Source organism: Hylobates moloch, unplaced genomic scaffold (genome assembly GCF_009828535.3).
Source record: "Hylobates moloch isolate HMO894 unplaced genomic scaffold, HMol_V3 SCAFFOLD_6, whole genome shotgun sequence".
Taxonomy (NCBI): Eukaryota; Metazoa; Chordata; class Mammalia; order Primates; family Hylobatidae; genus Hylobates; species Hylobates moloch.
The window spans coordinates 30,892,349-30,912,799 of record NW_026652281.1 but is presented as its reverse complement, the minus strand read 5'-3'; positions in this window follow the sequence as shown (position 1 = coordinate 30,912,799).

Below are 20,451 nucleotides of genomic sequence, written 5' to 3'. Positions count from 1 at the left end.
AAACATCTTCTCAAACATAGAGGTTTTTATTTTCCTCCTTAAAGGAAAATTATTGCAACTGGGGGTGTTCTTGATTTGACATCCCAAAAAGAAAACAAATGTGTCTGAGATGAAATAGTAACTAGAAAAAGGAAAAATAAAATCAATGAACTTACTTTTCCTTATACTATTTTATCATTTTACCTTTAATATAGAGTGAAAACCCAGATATATATATATATATTTTAGCTGCTTTGATGTGACAACAAAATCACATGAGGAAGCATTATATTTCTATGTTGTTGATTCCATTCTAGCAAAAATAAAAATTCAAATAACCTACAAAATCATAGTTTTTCTTGAGACCATCAGAAAGCTGAGATTACAAGACAACCAGATGAATTGAATTTCAGAGGATATGAGACTCATGGAGAAATGGGATACATAGACTGTTTTATCATAGAGTAACAGAAGAAGAGGTGGCTCCTTGAAAAGGGATAAGATGGAAACAACTAAATTTCAATAAGTTCTTCAAGACTTAGTGATGGTTAGTGTGACAAAGTTAATTCTTCTCATATTCAGTAACAGTCTGCACATACTTGCCAAGTTCTTTTCTATGTCTCTATTTTGGTTTACCGGAAAGAATGTGGGTAGGGCAGGAGACATGTGTGAGAGCACCCCTTGGTATCACACAGGAAAAAAAAATCTTGTTCTTTTCCAAGATCCATCTCCTGTTCAAAGCAAAAGGTTTAGACTGATGGGAGAGGACTCGGAAATATTTTCATGCCAAGGGCTCAGGCAAGGTTTGCTACTATTAGAAGAGAAACAAGCGAAAACATCTGCCTTAGGAAGAGGCCAAAAACTTGCTAGGGCTCAAGATCCTGCACTGAAAAAAAGCAAATATCTGCTCCCACAACTGGTGGAAAAAATACACTGAGCCTTTCTCTCCACCTGCCCCCAATAACTGGACAAAATTTCGCTGTCATGGGGGGTGCACGTGGTGGCTGAAAGGTGAGGGAATTCCATTCCAAGGCGCAAATGCACAAGGTCTGCCTCAATTTGAGCCTGGAGCAGAGGAACCAAACCCCTCCTCATGGGCCGGCCGCGGTGGCTCACGCCTGTAATCCCAGCACTTTGGGAGGCCGAGGCGGGCGGATCACGAGGTCAGGAAATCGAGACCATCCTGGCTAACACGGTGAAACCCCGTCTATACTAAAAATACAAAACAATTAGCCATGCGTGGTGGCGGGCGCCTGTAGTCCCAGCTGCTAGGGAGGCTGAGGAAGGAGAATGGCATGAACCTAGGAGGCGGAGCTTGCAGTGAACAGAGATGGTGCCACTGCACTCCAGCCTGGGTGACAGAGCGAGACTCCATCTCAAAAAAAAAAAAAATTATATTCCACAAACACCTCACAGCAAATAACAAACAACACTTACTGACCTCTTGGGAGGGACAGGAGCACAAAGACAGACCTCATCTGTGGGGTAAGCATGTAGGGCCTCCTGAAAACTGAGGATAGAGAAAGAACCCTGAAACAAATTTGGGGACACTCTAGGAAGCAAACCAAATGAGATAATATTAGTGTACTGCTTAAATAAGTATGGTACACTGAATGTAAACATAGTAACACATTTGTAAACTCAGTTTAACTATTTGCCAGATTGATTTATTGATTTGACACCTATGCATGCTTTGACAGCCTTACGGAAGAGGCATGTTCTATTCCAATTGCTACAGCTAAATACTATTGACTTGACTGCCTACACACACATATAAAGTTGAATTTTTTAAAAAAAATTGAGACCCACAAAGAGTAGAGGAAAAGATACACTGTTAAATGATAAAAACGTTAACAGAAATGGACCCAAAGAAAAAGTTAACAGAAATCTACTCCAAGAAAAGCCAATGATTTGGAATTATTCAAAAGCATTTATAAAGAGTTAGTTAAGTTATAAGAAATAGGGAAAAAGTTAGAACATATATAAAATAAGTGAAGAATTTTGACAGAGAAAAACGTTATAAAAATTAATCAAATAAAAATGCCAGTTGCATGTGTGTGTGAGAAAGAGAGGAAGAATTATTTCTTTCACTTTCAGGAAAAATAAATATAAACCAGGATTCTATAACTAATTAAGGGTATCTTTTAAAACAAAAGTGAAATAAAAGCTTTCTCAGACAAACAATATCTGAGCTAATTCATTGCCAGCCTGTCTACATTAAGACAAACATTAAGGGACATTTTTTAAACAGATGAAGTATAATCCAGATATAAATTACCATGTGCAGAAAGAAAAAATGCATAGAACTATTAAAAGAAGAGGAGGAGGAGGAAGGAGAAGAGGAAGAAGAGAGATTGAATATTAAAGACTTTTTTCCCACATTTAATCTCTAAAAACAATTGCTGAGAATAACTAAGGGAGACCTAAACAAATGGAGACCACTACCATGTTCATGGATTAGAAAACTCAATATTGTTGACTTGTCTTTTTTTCCCAAATTGATATTGTAGATTCAATGTAATCCTTATCATATACACTTTTTTTGTAGAAACTGACAAACTGATTCTAACATTTATATGAAGGGATCCAGAGTATGTATTCAAAACAATTTTGAAAAATAAAAACAAAGTTTAATTTGATTTTAAACTTCATAAAGTTATGATAAACAAAAAATATGTTATTAGCCTAAGAATAGGCATATGGATTAAGAGAACAGAATAAATAGTTGAGAAACAGGCTCTCACATGCATTGTCAATTCATTCTGAACAAGGTGTCAAGGTAGTTCAATACAAATATTATTTAGCACAAATGATGCTGGAACAATTGGATATTCATGTCCTCTCTCCACCCAACCCTCCCCCAGAAATAAAGAAAAAAAGAGAAAGGAAAAGAAAACAGATACATTACATTATACAAAAATTATATTCTACATGAAGCGTAATCCTAAATGTAAGAGTTCAAACTAAAATTTACTGAAGGAAACATAGGAGAAAACAATTGGCATTTAAGGTTAAGCAAAACTGTTTTTTTTTGTTTTTTGTTTTTTGAGACGGAGTCTTGCTCTGTCGCCCAGGCTGGAGTGCAGAGGCACGATCCGGGCTCACTGCAGGCTCCGCCTCCCGGGTTCACGCCATTCTCCTGCCTCAGCCTCCCGAGTAGCTGGGACTACGGGCGCCCACCACCATGCCCGGCTAATTTTTTATATTTTTAGTAGAGACGGGGTTTCACCGTGTTAGCCAGGATGGTCTCAGTCTCCTGACCTCGTGATCCACCCGCCTTGGCCTCCCAAAGTGCTGGGATTACAGGCGTGAGCCACCGCGCCCGGCCAAGCAAAACTGTTAACACAGTTAACAGTTAAGGGTATCTTTACTGTATATAAAACTTAAAAAAAGATAAACTTAATTTCATTATAAAAAAAATTTGCATTTTGAATGATAGTATTAATAAGATGAAAACATAATACACCCTGGGAAATTACATTTAAAAACACATCAATAAAGAATTTGATATAAAAAATCCTTGTGACTAAATAAGACAGCAACGGATCCAATTAAAATGAATAAGTTATTGCAATAGATAATTAAAGAATATATACCATTGTAAATGAGCATGAGAAGATACCCAACATTTGCCATATGGAAATGTACAGTAAAACCATGATGAATTACTACTAAACACATATTAGAATGGTGAAAATCAAAAAGACTAACAACACCAAGTGCTTGTAAGAATGTAGAACAACTGAGAATACAAAATATTACTCTTATTTTGGAAAATTTTTGTCAGTTTCTCATAAATTTAAACATACCTTTTCCATACAATTCAACATCCTCACAGCTAGATATACCTAAGAGAAATAAAAATGCATATCCACTCACAAATACTTAAATGTTATGGCAGCTTTGTTCATAACCTCCTCAAACTGGAAACAATCCAAATGTCAATTAACTGGTAAGTGGATACACAAATTGTGTTTCATCTATATAATGGAATAATCCTCAGTGATAAAAAGGAGCAAACTACGGATACGTACAACAAAATGTTTACATGTAAAAACATTATGCTGAGAGAAACAAGTTAGGTACAAAGGCCCACATGATTCCATTCATATAACATTCTGGAAGAAGCAACCCTGTAGTGACAGAAATCAGATCACTGCTTGCCACGGGCTGAGTGATGGGGGTGGGGTGAGGAAAGGATTGTATACAAAGGGTACAAGGAAACTTTTTGTGGGTGATAGAAATATTATAAATCTTCATTGTGGTGTCAAGCTTATAACTATATAATTAATAAATTTCATTGAACTGTGTAATAAAAGGAATATATTTAAATGATACTTAAGTAAACCTGATTTAAATAATTGAAGAGAAATTAAAGAAAGTACAGAAATCCCAGAAGGAATATTTTGATAGAAGATCTCCTTAACACAATTCTTCATCTGAAATTGTGAGAAACTCTTTCTGTTGTGTCTTAATAAATGGAGATTTCTAGATTTCACTGACATTGCTGAAGACAGGCAAAGTAGGATTAGGGCTGCAATTCCAGAGAATGTGGTTTTTTTTATTATTATTATTGTATTTTAAGTTCTGGGATACATGTGCAGAACATGCAGGTTTGTTATATAGGTATATGTATGTGCCATGGTGGTTTGCTGCACCCATCAACCCGTCATCTACATTAGGTATTTCTCCTAATGCTATCCCTCCCCTTGCTCCACACCCACCTCCACGCCCCAGTGTGTGATGTTCCCCTATCTGTGCCCATATGTTCTCATTGTTCAAATCCCAATTATGAATGAAAACATGCGGTGTTTGGTTTTCTGTTCCTGTGTTAGTTTACTGAGAATGATGGTTTTATGAACAGATACTTTTCAAAAGAAGTCATTTATATGGCCAGCAAACATATGAATAATAGCTTATCTTCACTGGTCATTAGAGAAATGCAAATCAAAACCACAATGAGATAGCATCTCATTAATTGGTCATCCATTGCTGTATATTATTTTAAAACTTGTCAGTATTAAAAAAAAAAAACAAATATTTACTATCTGAGAGTTTCTGTGGTTCGGGAATCTGGGTGTTATTTAGCCTGGAGCCTTTGGCTGAAGCTCTTTCAAGAAGTTGTAGTGAAGCTGTTGGCAGGAGTTGCAGCCCCATCTGAAGGTTCCACTGAGCAGGAGGAATCTATTTCCAAGCTAACTCATATGGCTTACGCCTGGCCTTGGTCCCTAAAGATAAAGACCTCACTATAAGCTGTCTAGGATCTTCATGACATGGAAGCTGGCAATGAGACGGAGAGAGAGATAGAAAGAGTTAGATGGAGAAACAGAGAGAAATCACCCCAGATGGAAGTTGCAATCTTTTTATAACCCAGCTGAGAGTTGGCATCGTGTCTTTTCTGCCAATTCCTGTCAGAAGTGAATCAGTAAGTCTAGTCCACACTCAGGGGGACAGGATTATTACACACAGGCATGAATACCAGAAATCCAGAGTCGCTGGGGGTTAGAGACTTTCCACCGCAGCTCACATCAGTTTTTCTAACACCAAGGCTCACCCTGGTCCTTTAGGGACTCTGATCTTTCTACCTGGCTTGCACCTGTGCTGGCTGTCACATACACTCACATTCACAAAATGTTGATCATTTCTAATCTCAATTAGGGAATGTTAATGCATTAATCATTAAACTCAGATTTCTTCTTAATATGTTAGTTACCTTCTTTCTTAATCACATTTTTCTTTTTTTTTTTTTGCTGAGTGATTCATAAAAAAAAACTAGTGGTTTAAAGGGTCTGTAAGAAAATCACATTTCTAATTATATTGAGTAACTGATCTAAAATGATAGAGAACAGATATTGAGCTGATTTGTGTTAAGAGTAGGATAAAAACAGCCATAATTTCTACAATAGATTTATAAAACAAATCTCGATGACTAAATGCTTAGAAGTGTAAAGCATACTCATAAATAGAGTTCAATGTGTAGGCAGTAAATGCCATAAGTAATCTTACAATTCTAGATATTTCTTACCACTGAAATGGAAAATAAGCAACTTAACCTACAACTAAGCTTGAACCCTGTGGGATTAATAAATAACCAAAAGTTTAAATACTTAGTTTAATTGTAGGATAAGAATGGCATAAGCTTATTACTCCTATAAGACTCTCTTGAATGTTCTACACTATCTACCAAATATAGCCACTGAAAATTGTTCTGACTGATAGTTGTGGGTAAGTTTGTAATTTACTCGTTTGACTTTTTTCTCCCTAAAGTACCCAAGACTTATTTTGAAATAGCACACCCCTTATTTTGTAGAATTAGTCTACTTGTCCTCCCTCCCACTATAAAATATATAGTCCCTAAAGGAGCTGCCATTTCCTTAAATAACCTGCCTTCTCCCAGCCGTCTAGAGTCAGGGCCCTGAATCATTTTCAGGTATGTATTGTACTCTATTTTCTTGAGCATAGTTACTGGTTTTGGATTGGACCCATGACCAAAGGTGAGCCAATCAGAACTTTACTCTGTGATATTTTGAATAAGCCAAAACGAAGAGCCCTTTCCTCCTATGTGACAAAGATGAGAAGCTGAGAACCTTGGCCTGCTGTCTCCACTGTTTCGGAGGCATGGAAATGGGTGGTCTGAAGGAAGCTGACTCCTAGAGTCAAGAGCCTGGTTATTTTAGAGTCTCTGCTTTTAGTCATCTCTAAGGTCAGCTCTGCCTGCTGTTGCCAGATATGTTGCATGGCTCAATACCTTTTTAAAAATTTTTGTCTAAGCACATCTAAATTTGGTTAATATTACTAGATATCATCACATCTTAGCTCATGAAGATATATTCATATTACGTATATTAAGAGGTAATAATATGAATGAAATAAAGAGTTAGACAAGTAAAATGGAAAATAAATAGGTTAAGAAAACTAAATAATGCATTCATATAGGCTAACAGTAAGTGATAGAGAAATATAATTTGAATGAACTTGCAGAATAACTGAGTTTGAGTGAGTTTTGATTTGAAAAACTGAATTTGAGCAAAGTATTAATTTATATTAAAACAGAAATGGCTATAGTTTATTGACAGCTTATTACAAGCCAGACGCTGAACCATGGTTTGGACTTATGTGGATAAAACTTCTTAATTATTACCTTTTTTAAAGCAATGCTCTGACATAGGTATTATTTTCATCTTACTGATGAAGAAACTGAGTCTAGTAGAGGTGACTACCCTTACTCCAGGCCTTCTAGTAACTGCAGTCAGGATTTGAACTGTTTGACTGCAAGTATTTATTAATGCCAGGCTAGGCAGATTACAGATTATTTTTGTTTTGTAGGCAGTTGAGAGATACTATTTGTGTGTGTGTGTGTGTGTGTGTGTGTGTGTGTGTAAAGCAAGATCTACCTTTGTGAAAGCTCTATTTTTAGAAGATGAGTTTTCACAGCAGTGTGCAGAAATCGATTGGAGAAAGGCCAGGCATATGTTAGGAAGCCATTCAGTAGGCTAAAGCGGCAGCCCATGTGTGGGATGATACTGGGAAACATTTAAAATAAGCAAAGCTACAGGCTCGGTGAGTGGGTGAAACTTCCCACTCTGTAAAATACAGGCCCGGATTTTGTATGTGTGATTTACTATTCCCCAGGCAATGTATATGATAGAAAATCTTATTGTTAGGGGAAATGTATAACACTTCTTATCTGATCAGTGTGAACAGCAGCAAATGTGACCTTTCCTCATAGAACAGTAAGTAAAAGATGGCCACTGGAACAGATTCAGTGATGTTGTGCTCCCCAGCTTGGATCACATGGAATTGCTGGATTGATTTACAGTTACTACTTGGCCCTGTCTTCCCATATATGTGGAAAACTGCATATATGTTTAGCTTGTATCTCATTACTCCTAGTTTTTTCCACTTTGCTTATATTTTGAAACTACTTGGAAGACAGGGAGTTGTTTAATAAATTTTGTCATAGTCCTGGTGAAGATGACATACCTTTACTATGTTGGATTTTTCTCTACCTCCCCGGGAAGAAGTGTAACACAAATGCAGAGCAAAGGGAAGTTCCCAGACATCCTGACTTTCAAACTGAATCATCAGCCACAAGCTGAACACTTGTATGCAATAAATCAAGAATGCAACATTTTATTCAGATGCCATGCATTAAAGCCAATTTACAGCCTCAGGTATTACTAAGTACCTGGGAGGAGTCAGTGACAGAAACAATAGACTTTCCAATTATTATGAAAAGGTGATGAGAACCCGCTCTGCCCCTGTGAGACACTTCTTCATCCACAGTAACGATTTGGCTTCACTCTGGGCTATGCACATTTCAGCAACCCATCTGATGGCCTCCCCAGTTCTGGGATTCTTTTCAAAGATAAGGGTATCGAGTGACAATTTTAATGTTCTGCAGTTCTGAGTCACTCACCAAAGTGAAAATCCAACTTCAACTGCATGTAAAGATTGTAGCATTATCCTAGTAAAAGAGAGAGGAGGAAATCATTAGAGAATGATATCATGTTAATTATAAAGCATTCAAAGCCACTTGATATTAGCATACCATTTGTATTAAATACATTAATAACTTTGTTCACACCAGTGAGTTTATCAATTTACATTTAGTCAACTTTATGTACAGATATAGACATGTTCCTGCTGATGCCATGAATATTTTCAGAATTTCTTTAAAGGGGAAATTTAAAAATGGCAATCTGATTTTGAATGGCCTAAAGGTTGTTGTGCTTCAAGCACATTTGCTTAACACTCCATAGAATTAAAAAATGTGTATGTGTGTGTGTGTGGTGTGTGTGTGTGTGTGTAGTTCACATCAAAGAATGGGAGGTGTTCTTTAAAGCTGGAGAGGGTATTTTGAACCCTAATCAGGCCAGTGCCTCACACACCACTCTTTTCACCAGCCACTCCTTGGTACTCCTACTTAGTGACATTATTGATTATTTTACATTTTTAGGATGTCTGATAGAGTCTGTGTTCATTCAAGCTTAACCCAATTGTTCTGTAGCTTGAAACTTCAGTCAATATTAAATTATTTTATCTATCCAACATCAAACAAATATCATAACTAAAATTTTTATAGAAATAACAGAATTGGTCATTTGTGACACCAGATAATCATAGCCCAAAGCTACATTACTATAGTTAGAATAAGCAACCATGTTAAAAACCAAGTATGTAATTTAATCATTTGCAAAACTCAAAGAAAGCCATAGGAACTACTTCAGAGTTTATCTAGAATGTATTAGTAGAAATTATAAAATTCAAAGTTGATATTTTGTATGTATAAATACATTTTAGCAAATTAATTTGGTCTCTCTACAATGAATTCTGTACACTTTGAAAATATTGCTTCCAGAATTATGTAAAATACTTGTAATTTAGACAATAAGGAAAGAGAATTTTTCTGAGGGCCTATTGCAAACCAACTTGTAATGACAGCTCATAATTACTGAGTGCTTACAATGTGCTCAGTACTATAGGCTAACATTTGATATGTTTTCTCAGTATCCAAGGTTTTGATGAGAAAATTGAACTACAAATAGATTAAGTAATTTGACCAGGGTGATAATAAGAATTGGAGCCATAATTTGAACTAGAGCAGTTTGATTACAGAACATTTGCATGTAACCTTTATCCTAAATTGTCTCTCTTGCAGGAATCATGGACAAAGAAACTATGTGATTCACTGTGAATGTCCTGTTAATAAAACTGCAATTAAAAAAGAAATTCATAATAATAATAATAATTTACTTATTTATTTGCTTAAATGTTTCAGTTTTGGCCACAGGGAGCTCTTTCAGTTGATTCCCATGTCCCTTTGACATAGTCTAAACTACAAACACCTTTTCTTTGTAATTTCGTCTTGAAGTTTTTTCTTTGTTTTGTTTTTTGTGTGTTCGTTTGTTTGTTTTTTGAGACAGGGTCTCCCTCTGTCACCCTGGCTACAGTAGAGTGGCACAATCTCAGCTTACTGCAATCTCCCCTTCCTGGGCTCAAGCGATCCTCCCATCTCAGCACCGCAAGTAGCTGAGACCACAGGTGCACCATCCTGCCTGGCTAATTTTTGTATTTTTTGTAGAGATGGGTTTTGCTATGTTGCCCAGGCTGGTCTTCAACTCCTGAGCTCAAGCAATCCACCTACCTAGGCTTCCAAAGTGCTGGGATTACAGGCATGAGCCACTGCGCCTGGCCTCTTTTGAACACTATTTTATGGCTTTTCAAGGTGCTCTAGGTTCATCTGGTACATTCATGTCCCAGTCTTAGAATTAACCATTTCTCCCAGGCATAACTGGAGAATTGTATTGGAAACCAATAACTGGGTGGTAGATGTGCTTGTTGCTACTGGGATATCATTGTCATAGGCCCTAAGCATATAGCAAGAAAATATATTCTTGTATACTAACAAATGTACATAGACACATCTATAACTATTCCTAAATGTATCAATCTATATCTATATTAAGCTAAACATAAGTTCATACTGTTGTCTCCAACTCTGATTTGTTAACATATGAAATATTCTAGACTCTTTCCTTGGTTATCTGCATTCTCCCACTCCAATAATGAGAAGCCTGGCTCCTGCCGTCAGTAATCCACTTACTTAGCTGTTTAATTTTAGTATAGAGTTTTCAGAATTGTTTGCCAGTACTCACATGAAAAACATCTTTAAAAACTAGAGTATTGTGCTCATTTACAGTTCCTTTTGGCTTTAGTCTTAGTCCCTACTCATTTCTGAAGTTACTTAAGTCAACACTTCTCTCACACCTGCTTTAGTAAAGTAACTTCATATATTTGTAACACAGTTAGATTTTGCTATCATAGTATTCATTCTATTCTGGGATCCACTGATGTTCTAAAGTTTTTTTTCAATTGCATATATTAATATTCACTTTGTGCTTTAAGGTTTATGTAGATTTAAAAAATTTTACAGTGTCAAGTATTCACCACTGCAGTATCCTAAAAAATAGTTTCATAAATAAATGAGTAGAAAAGTATGGACAAATTTCCAGTGCAGGAAATTCCAAATAATTTATGCATATATTATACATTCAGGAAGATGGAATATAACTCCTCGTTTCTTAAGTATGGATTGCACGTAGTGACTTCCTTTTTATGAGTATAGTTTGGAAAGAAGGAAAAAGAGTAATTTAATTGTGGAGCAACCTGACAAACTACTTCAGCTTGGTGATCAATATTAATATCAATAATAATAAGTCATGTTATTGGCATGAGACCTCAACATGAAGTGATGAGAATGGCCCTTTATTTCTTGGTCTTCCTTCCAAAAACCCATAGCCCCAGTCGACTTATGAGAAAAACACCAGACAAAGCCCAGTTGAGGGATATTCTACAAAAAATCTCATTAGTACTTTCCAAAACGGTAAAGATCATCAAAAACAAGGCACATCTGAGAAACTATCACTGTCTGGAGGAGTCTAAGGAGACAGGGTGACCAAATGCAATGTCCTATCTTGGATAGGATCCTGGAGCAGAAAAAGGATATTTGGTAAAAAGTAAGTAAATCTGAATAAAGAATCAACTTTACTTCATAGTAATATATTAATATGGCTCATTAATCTTGAACAGTGTACACTTATAAAAGACACTAATTATAGGAGAAACTGGGTGTGTGTTTGGGGAGGAAAGTATATGAAATCTCCTTCCTATCTCTATACAACTTTTCTATATATCTAAAACAATTCTACTATAAAAAATTTATTTAAAAATATATAACATATGAGGCACAACTTTAAAAGAAGCATAACTATGGCACAGATCAACTTCTTGTAAACTGGGCAGGTAGGTATCAAAGTGATGATAAGCAATTTCATGGAAAGAATAACTTAAAATTCCAAACTGGAATTTGACTCCAGACATGGGAAATCTGAAGGCAACAGGTCATCCCCCCAAAGGTTTGGATGGAAAGGTTTGGATGGAATTTTAAAAATATGCCAAAATACTGAATGCATGTGAGAAAGATATGCAATTTAATGATCTCTATTTTCAGGAATATACAAATATTTGAGGTGTGTAATTGGCAAATAAGATTAAAACAAATCTAAGCTTCACAGGTTTCTGGAAAAAGATGATAGTGCTTTTCAGAGAAGATGTCAATGCATCTGCTGAACTCTGTTGGTCCACTATAGTATCTTCCTTAAGAAGGTTAAGCATTGCAAGATTAGCTAATGAAATTTTACTTGCCCATTTCCATAGATTTCACTGAATTCTAAATAGAAGACTTATTCAAAGGTACTGGCTTTTTCATATCTTAGAAAATAAGGCACTTTCAAACAGCCAGAGAATTTTCTTCCCTTCCCGGAGTCAATATGTTTTATATTCCTATATTCTACATAGATGAATACACAGAATATTTTATTTTCCTTCTTTGTTAGGCAGGATTGGTCTGAAGTATTTCTTCTCACTGATCATGAGAAATCTGTGGTTTTTCTTAAACTCGAATTTGCACACTAGTAATAACCAATTGGTCTTACACATTTGAAATGAGCACATTTATTCTCTTTGATAATGATTTTCTAATATTAATTTCCTGGGAATGAGGAAGAAAGGGTGCAAGAAAAGATGTACCAAATCTACATGTCAGCTTTTTCAAAGACTGTATGACAGTTGTGACTCTAAAAGAATCCGCAAGGTGACAGTAATCCCTGTCAGAAAGGAAAAACGAGGGTTTGCTAATTTTTGAACAAGTCTTAGGATATGTGAAAAGATTTCATTCTAGCAAGTAGTCACATCACACTTTTGGTTGGTTATAAGATAGGCAGAGCTCATTCTGGAGGGAGAGGTCCTGGCAACCACTGCAGCCAAATCCTTAAAATGGCCGCCAAACTTCCATCTTCTAGTGACTAATTCTTACACAGATTTTTGCTTAAATATAGCATCATGAATGCACAGCTGCAGAGGATGTGCAAAACAGCCAAATTGTACACATTGCAATCTGTGAGGAGATTTTTCTTTCTTTTTATGTCTAGGGTGTTGTTTCAAACAACCATGTGGATGCTGTCTTTGGCAATCTGCCATTTCTCTAGCACATTTATAAAACAATTGGAATGGCAGTACCTGGGTGCTGTTCCCAGAGAGGCATATAATGTGGAACAGCTGCTCTTCTATTGAAATCATTATCGAGTGTCAGCCTGAGATATGAGTGGGCACTGGTTTAAGGATCACTGATGAATAACGACTAAGTGGGTTTTCAAAGAAGCAACTTGAGGTTCCCCCTCTCTGTCTGGCATTTTTGCACAGGAGCTGCCTGCTGGGAAGCTCAAGAAACATCTTAAATGTCATTTGGAAAAACTGTCATATCAACTTTGGCACAAAATATAACAGCCATGTCCATGTTAATCAGAATAGCCTACAGTGAGTTATCATGGAGGTATCATGGTTTCTAAGGAGTATGGCTTATAGAATATGTATAATTGGAAATAGAGAAATTAGAAATTTCCATAGACTTACACACCTGTGAAGTAAATGATTGTATTCCTGAAAATAAAAATTATTAATCCGATCACTTAGCAATAGGTTGTGTACATGTGTGTGTGTGAGAGACATTCCATTCCGTCTATAGCATATTTAGTAAATATTTTCGTAAACATTCATCACACACCATCTACATATGTTAGCCAGTGAAGTAGAAAATAAGCTACTAATTGGATGGAGCATGGACATGCCTGCCCTTATGGAGTTTATTTTTTTAATGAGGAGACAGAATCTCACATGGCAATGTGATAAAGTTATGAGAGTTATAAATATAGGTCTTTCTTTCTTTTAAACTCCCAAAGCATCCATATTGCTCAAGATTCAGGAGACTACAACAGCTTCAGAGAAGATAACATTTGGGCTGTTTGTTGAAGAATCAGTAGGTCATCAAGTTGAGCAGATTGGATACCGGGAGAAGTGTAGGAGAACGTTGGAGGGGAGTGTTTCAGAAGCTAATAATATGGTCTACAAATGAGGGAGAAACTGAACAGACTGTCATTTGAGAACAAGAATGACAAAAAGTGCGTATGAAGCAGAGAGAAGCTAAGATTGAAGAGAGGGGTGGCCAATAAATGTTGTATATATGTGCTCAGAGGTTTGGACTCACCATTGTGGGTCAGCATTGCCCCACGTGTCCCTGCACTACCATTCCCTAAAAATGCTCTGTTAAAAAAAGGTTTTTGGCTGGGTGCGGTGACTCACGCCTGTAGTCCCAGCACTTTGGGAGGCCTAGGCGGGCAGATCACAAGGTCAGATCGAGACCGTCCTGGCTAACACGGTGAAACCCCATCTCTACTAAAAATACAAAAAATTAGCCGGGCGTGGTGGCAGGTGCCTGTAGTCCCAGCTACTCGGGAGGTTGAGGCAGGAGAATGGCTTGAACCGGGGAGGTGGAGTTTGCAGTGAGCCGAGATCATGCCACTGCACTCCAGCCTGGGTGACAGAGCAAGACTCCATCTCAAAAAAAAAAAAAAATTTCAGTGGACAATTGTGTTGATTCTCATCTTAGAGATTGACAATGATGTTAGGAAATAAAAAGGTTGCAGTAGACTTATAATTAAGAAGGCAGTTTAACTAGACAGTAGGGAGACAATCAAAAGATTTAAAGCAAGAAAATATGTGAATAAGTTACTTTTAGAAGAAAGTTATGCCAGAATTGTGGGAAATAAACTAAAATAAAGAAGTCTGGAGAAGAAAGCAATAACAGTTGAGTCCACGGGACCGTGATGAGACTCAGAGAAAGAAGTGACAATAGGAATCAAATGAATCAGAAATGCATCTCAAAATAAAATGAATCTGGTCCATGAGAATAATGAGAGATGTAAATCCAATGTCATGTTTTCTATTGGACCACGATAAGTTTGCATGAGTGGTACATTGCCGTATTGATGGTGATAAAATTAACTATCATAAATTGAATGCCTACTCTGTGTCTCACACTACACGTGACATTTGAAAAATCGTATCTCATTCCGTCTTCACAATAATCTAGAAAAGTAGGCAACATTGAAGGAAATAATTCTCATAAAGTTTAGATAAACTAGCCCACAATCATATACGTAGTAGCTAACCAAGGTGTATTATAGTACTGATTTTCTGACTCCAGAGATTCTGTTATTGTAACACCGGCACCAAGCACAGACATTGGGGAAGAACTCCTGCCTAGAAGGGACACCCCAGTGCAAGTACAAATGGAAGAAAAGTTATGTTTACTAAGTCTGACATTCTGCTTGGAGAAGAGAGCCTTTTAAACCTCACATGGTGATGGTCTGAGGGCTGGAGAGTTTGACAATAGTCATGGGGAAAAGGTAGAGGTTTAGGAAATGTAGTTTGTAACTAATGTTTTACGGTGCTGCTCTGCTGCTCTACATTTAAAAGGGCCATTCAATCAGTAATCTCGGTTTTTCACAAGTTTTCAAAAAATCAAAATGAAGAATAGAGTCATTTTATCCAAAACTGATGACGTTAAAGCCCTTATACAAGTGTTCATGAATCCAACTTATTTGAGAATATTTTGGATTCTCACAAGGATGCTAATTTTATTCATTTCAGATCTAATGCTTAAGTGTGTTTGCAATTGAATTTCTTAGATTGCAGCAACAGAATGCATACTCAGTGATGAGCATGGGGGCAGCTCCCAGAGCCAGAGCAGGGAGAGAAGGAAGGAATGATTATAGAGCAAGGATGAGGACGTCTGTGGAAAAGGGTCACCATTTCTAAAAGAAAATAATAGTCAAAGAACAGAGCCAGCACATGCTAAGGAGAACCTTTAGGAAGAACATACACAAATAGCATGATGAGAACGAAGTAGCAAGGGCACACTCTTATTTATTTATTCCACAAAATGTATTAGGTGCCTTCTAGGTGTCAGGCTCATGCTTAAAGTTGGGAAAGCAGAAATACACAAGACATGAAATATGTATGGAAATGCTGATGAGTTATTCTTTGCCCAGCCCCTGCAGTACAGACTTCAGACATTCTTTCTTTCTCACCAAGGAATCCTCTCCAACAGCATACTTAAGGAGATGCCGAAGAGAGTTAGTTCCCAATATAGTATATGTGAATGTGACCACAGCTATAGAACATGATAGGAATCAGATCCACCATTGGTTTAAGAGATGCTTGAGCTTACAATCCTGCCAGTTGTTGTTTTTTTTTTTTTTTTTCTTACAGTATTTAATGGTCCCTGGGTGATTTTTGACGGCAGCACAGACTTTTTTCTTTTTTTTTTTTGAACCTTTAATTGATGGATTCCAGTTGGCCTGGAACTACTGTCACTTCCTCTAAGAACAGAAACAGTATTTCCTGGAATCCACTTCTTTGTGAGAACTAGCAAAAGATTTGAAAGCGGGAAATGAAGACAGTTTTTAATATCTACAGGCAGTTACAGCTGGGTGAACATAGACAAATGAGAGATTCCCAAATAAAATCTGAAAACTATTTTTTCTTAATGACAAATTTCTAATAAATAGTACTGTAGAACATATTAAAGATAATAGTCTAAAACTATAGGTTGTTTATTATAAAACAGCTGCATAGGCAGTATCACTATTTTTGAAACTGAAGTCAGAGCATCTTCTTTAAGAAAGGATTTGCACAGAGTTAATTTACAGTAGCATGTCAGACAATGTCTCTTTCTCAGGAGAAATTCCATAGATGTTCTAATATATAGCTGGATAAGAAGATGAGCTCTGAGCTCCTAATCAGGATACCCTTACAATTCACTTTCTTTGATATCATGCCAATAATCACAACTTTAACAGGAATTAAGATATTTCCCACAAAGGAGAGAGACTTTCCATGATCACAATATAGTAACAGAACTGCTTGTGGTTTAAGTAACTACCCACACTACCTTGATCATCATTCTGAAGGCCAACTAAGGTATAAGCCAGGTGTTTTGTAGATGGTAGAGGCAGAGGAATAAAATATGAAAGTAATAAGAGAGAAACAGAAAAGACAAACTTCACTTCATTCCTCATATTGCAGAGAGAGAGGCAGGCCTGAATATGTTCACAATGACATGACTACGATAGGCAAGGTTAAAATACCCTTTTCTACCACCATCTACTTAGACACCATTAATTGAATTAAACAAAGTTTCCCCCAAGAGGGAAAGAGTAATTGTATTCATGATAAGAAATATTGAAAGATTTTACAATAACAAGCATTTAAAAACCCAAGCATTTTTCTTATGGGTGTCTGAAAGAAAATCAGAGAAAACAGCTTATCACCCAATGTAACATTTTCCTTGGGGCCGAAGCATTATGTCCTTTAAATGGAGTAGATTAATGCTGATATTCATTGTAATCCTGTTTTCAAATGTCAAACTAGGATCAAGAGCTAGCGCTCTCATTTTGGAGATTCATTCATAGTAATATTTTATAGTATAATGGTGAAGCAGTTAACAGCTCATTAATTGCAAGTACTGTATCTTGAAAAGACATACCAAAACATTAAACTATTTTTTTAACAGCAAATAAATGGAAGAAAAACATTCATGCCTGGGACATTTCCTCTGCATTAAAAATCTCTCCTGTAGAACTTTGCCAGAGTAAATATATTTCATCCATATGCAGAAAAAGGTACTGTGGCTATGTAGCTGAGTCAAAATTTTGAGTAATTTCAAAACACAATTTTATTTTCTCTGGCTTTTCATTTTTGACTCCATCTCCAAATCTATTTACATTGATTGAAGCTTTAGAAAGGTTTCAGTCGTGCTCCAAATCCCTAAATGCCTCCATCTGAGTCGACATCAATGGAAGTGAGATATAGCCCGTGTTACAAACGTTGCCAAGCCGGGGATTTTACCACAAGCCTTGGATTTCCTTTAGTGACAACAGCCAAAGAAACATTTATCCAGACCCTTCTCTTCCCAGCCACTAAAACACAATTCAGGTTCTAATATTCCAAGACATTCTTTACCTCCCTCTCTCCATGATATAAGTACATGGCTCTTTCCTTCAAGGGTGAAACCTGAAGAATTTTAGGAGCTAATTGTCACCAGCACTTAGAAGTCTAATCACAGTGATAAAAAGGTGTTGTTTGGCCTTTACAGTTTTCTAAAGTGCCCATACTGAAAGCACGAAATATTATTTCAGGCATGCCGGAGAGCAAATACTTGTTATTCATACTTGATTCAAATGAGGACTTTTTAGATCTAGTGCTTATCTTGTAAGATTAATGCAAGCTATAATCAATACAGTCAAATTTCAGCACTTTCCTAAAATTAATGCTGAAAGTCCAGAAGGGAAAATAATTGTACATTTAAAAATACAGAGCAGGTAATAATGCTTTTTGACAGCTTATGGTACTGATCACTAACCAAAATGGCTTGATAAAACAAATACAATTTTACTTGAAATTTCAGATCATTGTATCTCCCTATAAAGATGAAAGGTATTGCTACAAGGTACTCCCAGGTTCTAGCATCCACTGAAGTGGGTAGCCAATGTGTTTACAGTTGCCTGTAAAATATAATCCCATGTACATAACCCTATGTTTCTACTGGTGTGCTTTGTTTTCTTGGTGATTGTCATGAACTTTTCAGACTGCAGTGAAGACTGAGGCTACAACCCAAAGATGGATGATGCTCTGGAGCAAAAACAGCCAAGTTGCAAATACACCAAACTTCGAACAGAAATCTAATCACATCTGTTTATCAATGTAGAAATCTCATTGCACCAACATGTTACACACAGTCTGGTTGCTTTAGGCCAGGAAGATCTCCAACCATACGTTACACTAAAGAAACTTTTAAGTACATCTTGGGTTTATAGAAAGTAATGGGATCTAATTAAACTAAAGAGCTTCTGCACAGCAAAAGAAACTACCATCAGAGTGAACAGGCAGCCTACACAATGGGTGAAAATTTTTGCAATCTATCCACCTGACAGAGGGCTAATATCCAGAATCTACAAAGAACTTAAACAAATTTACAAGAAAAAAACAACCTCATCAAAAAGTGGGTGAAGAATATAAACAGACACTTCTCAAAAGAAGACATTTATGCAGCCAACAAACATATGAAAGAAAAGCTCATCATCACTGATGATTAGAGAAATGCAAATCAAAACCACAATGAGATAGCATCTCACACCAGTTAGAATGGCAATCATTAAAAAGTCAGGAAACAACAGATACTGGAGAGGATGTGGAGAAATAGAAACACTTTTACGCTATTGTTGGGAGTGTAAATTAGTTAAACCATTGTGGAAGACAGTGTGGCAATTCCTCAATGATCTAGAACTAGAAGTAACATTTGACCCAACAATCCCAGTACTGAGTATATATCCAAAGGATTATAAATCGTTCTACTACAAAGACTCATGCACATGTATGTTTATTGCAACACTGTTCACAATAGCAAAGACTTGGAACCAACCCAGATGCCCATCAATGATAGACTGGAAAAAGAAAATGTGGCATATATACACCATGGAATACTATGCAGCCAATAAAAATGATGAGCTCATGTCCTTTGTAGGGACATGGATGAAGCTGGAAACCATCATTCTCAGCAAATTAACGCAAGAACAGAAAACCAAACACCGCATGTTCTCACTCATAAGTGGGAGTTAAATGGTGAGAACACATGGACATAGGGAGGGGAACATCACACACCAGGGCCTGTCGGGGCGTTGGGAGCTAGGGGAGGGATAGCATTAGGAGAAATACCTAATGTAGATGACGAGTTGATGGGTGCAGCAAACCACCATGGCATGTGTATACCTATGTAACAAACCTGCACATTCTGCACATGTACCACAGAACTGAAAGTATAATAAATAAATAAATAAAAATTTTTAAAAAGTGGGGACAGCAGTTCAGGTCAAAGGAAGGCTGGTCTTTGGAGTCCGTCACCCTGGCTTTATATCTTAGCTACCATGATCCAAATGTGAGATCTTGGGTAAGTTACTATTTTCATTGAGCTTCAGTGTGCACATCTATAACATGATAAAACTAATATCTAACCTTTCATGAAAGCTTGTGAATATTCAATAAATTAAAGAATTAAAAACACCTGGCTTGATAAATGATGCCTTATTGAAGCATTTGAATTTTCTTAGAATTGCTTCTAAGTTAAGAAGAATAGTTAGTTCTCTCGTCTTATCTTCTTCCATTCATCTTTCCCCACCCCACACAAAAAGTTACCCTATAAGAGGCAAAACTAATAGTGGGTATATTTATGCTTATTCTGGGGTTCTGTGTCAGCATCTCTTATTTAAGACCCTAGATGGTCATCCATACAAAAAAAAAGGGAAATTCTCAATGATAAATAAATACACCTAGTTCTCCACTGAGAGCAGCAAATTCCCTGCCTGAGAGATTTCCTTGACTTCCAGGAAAAGATGCGTACTGCACTTTTCTTTCAAAAGGCCCCCATGAGAGAATATTTATCATCTTTAAAGCAAAGAGGCTGTAAGCAGCTGTGCCCATTCTACCACTGAGCCTTGGAGAACCCAGCCTTGGAGA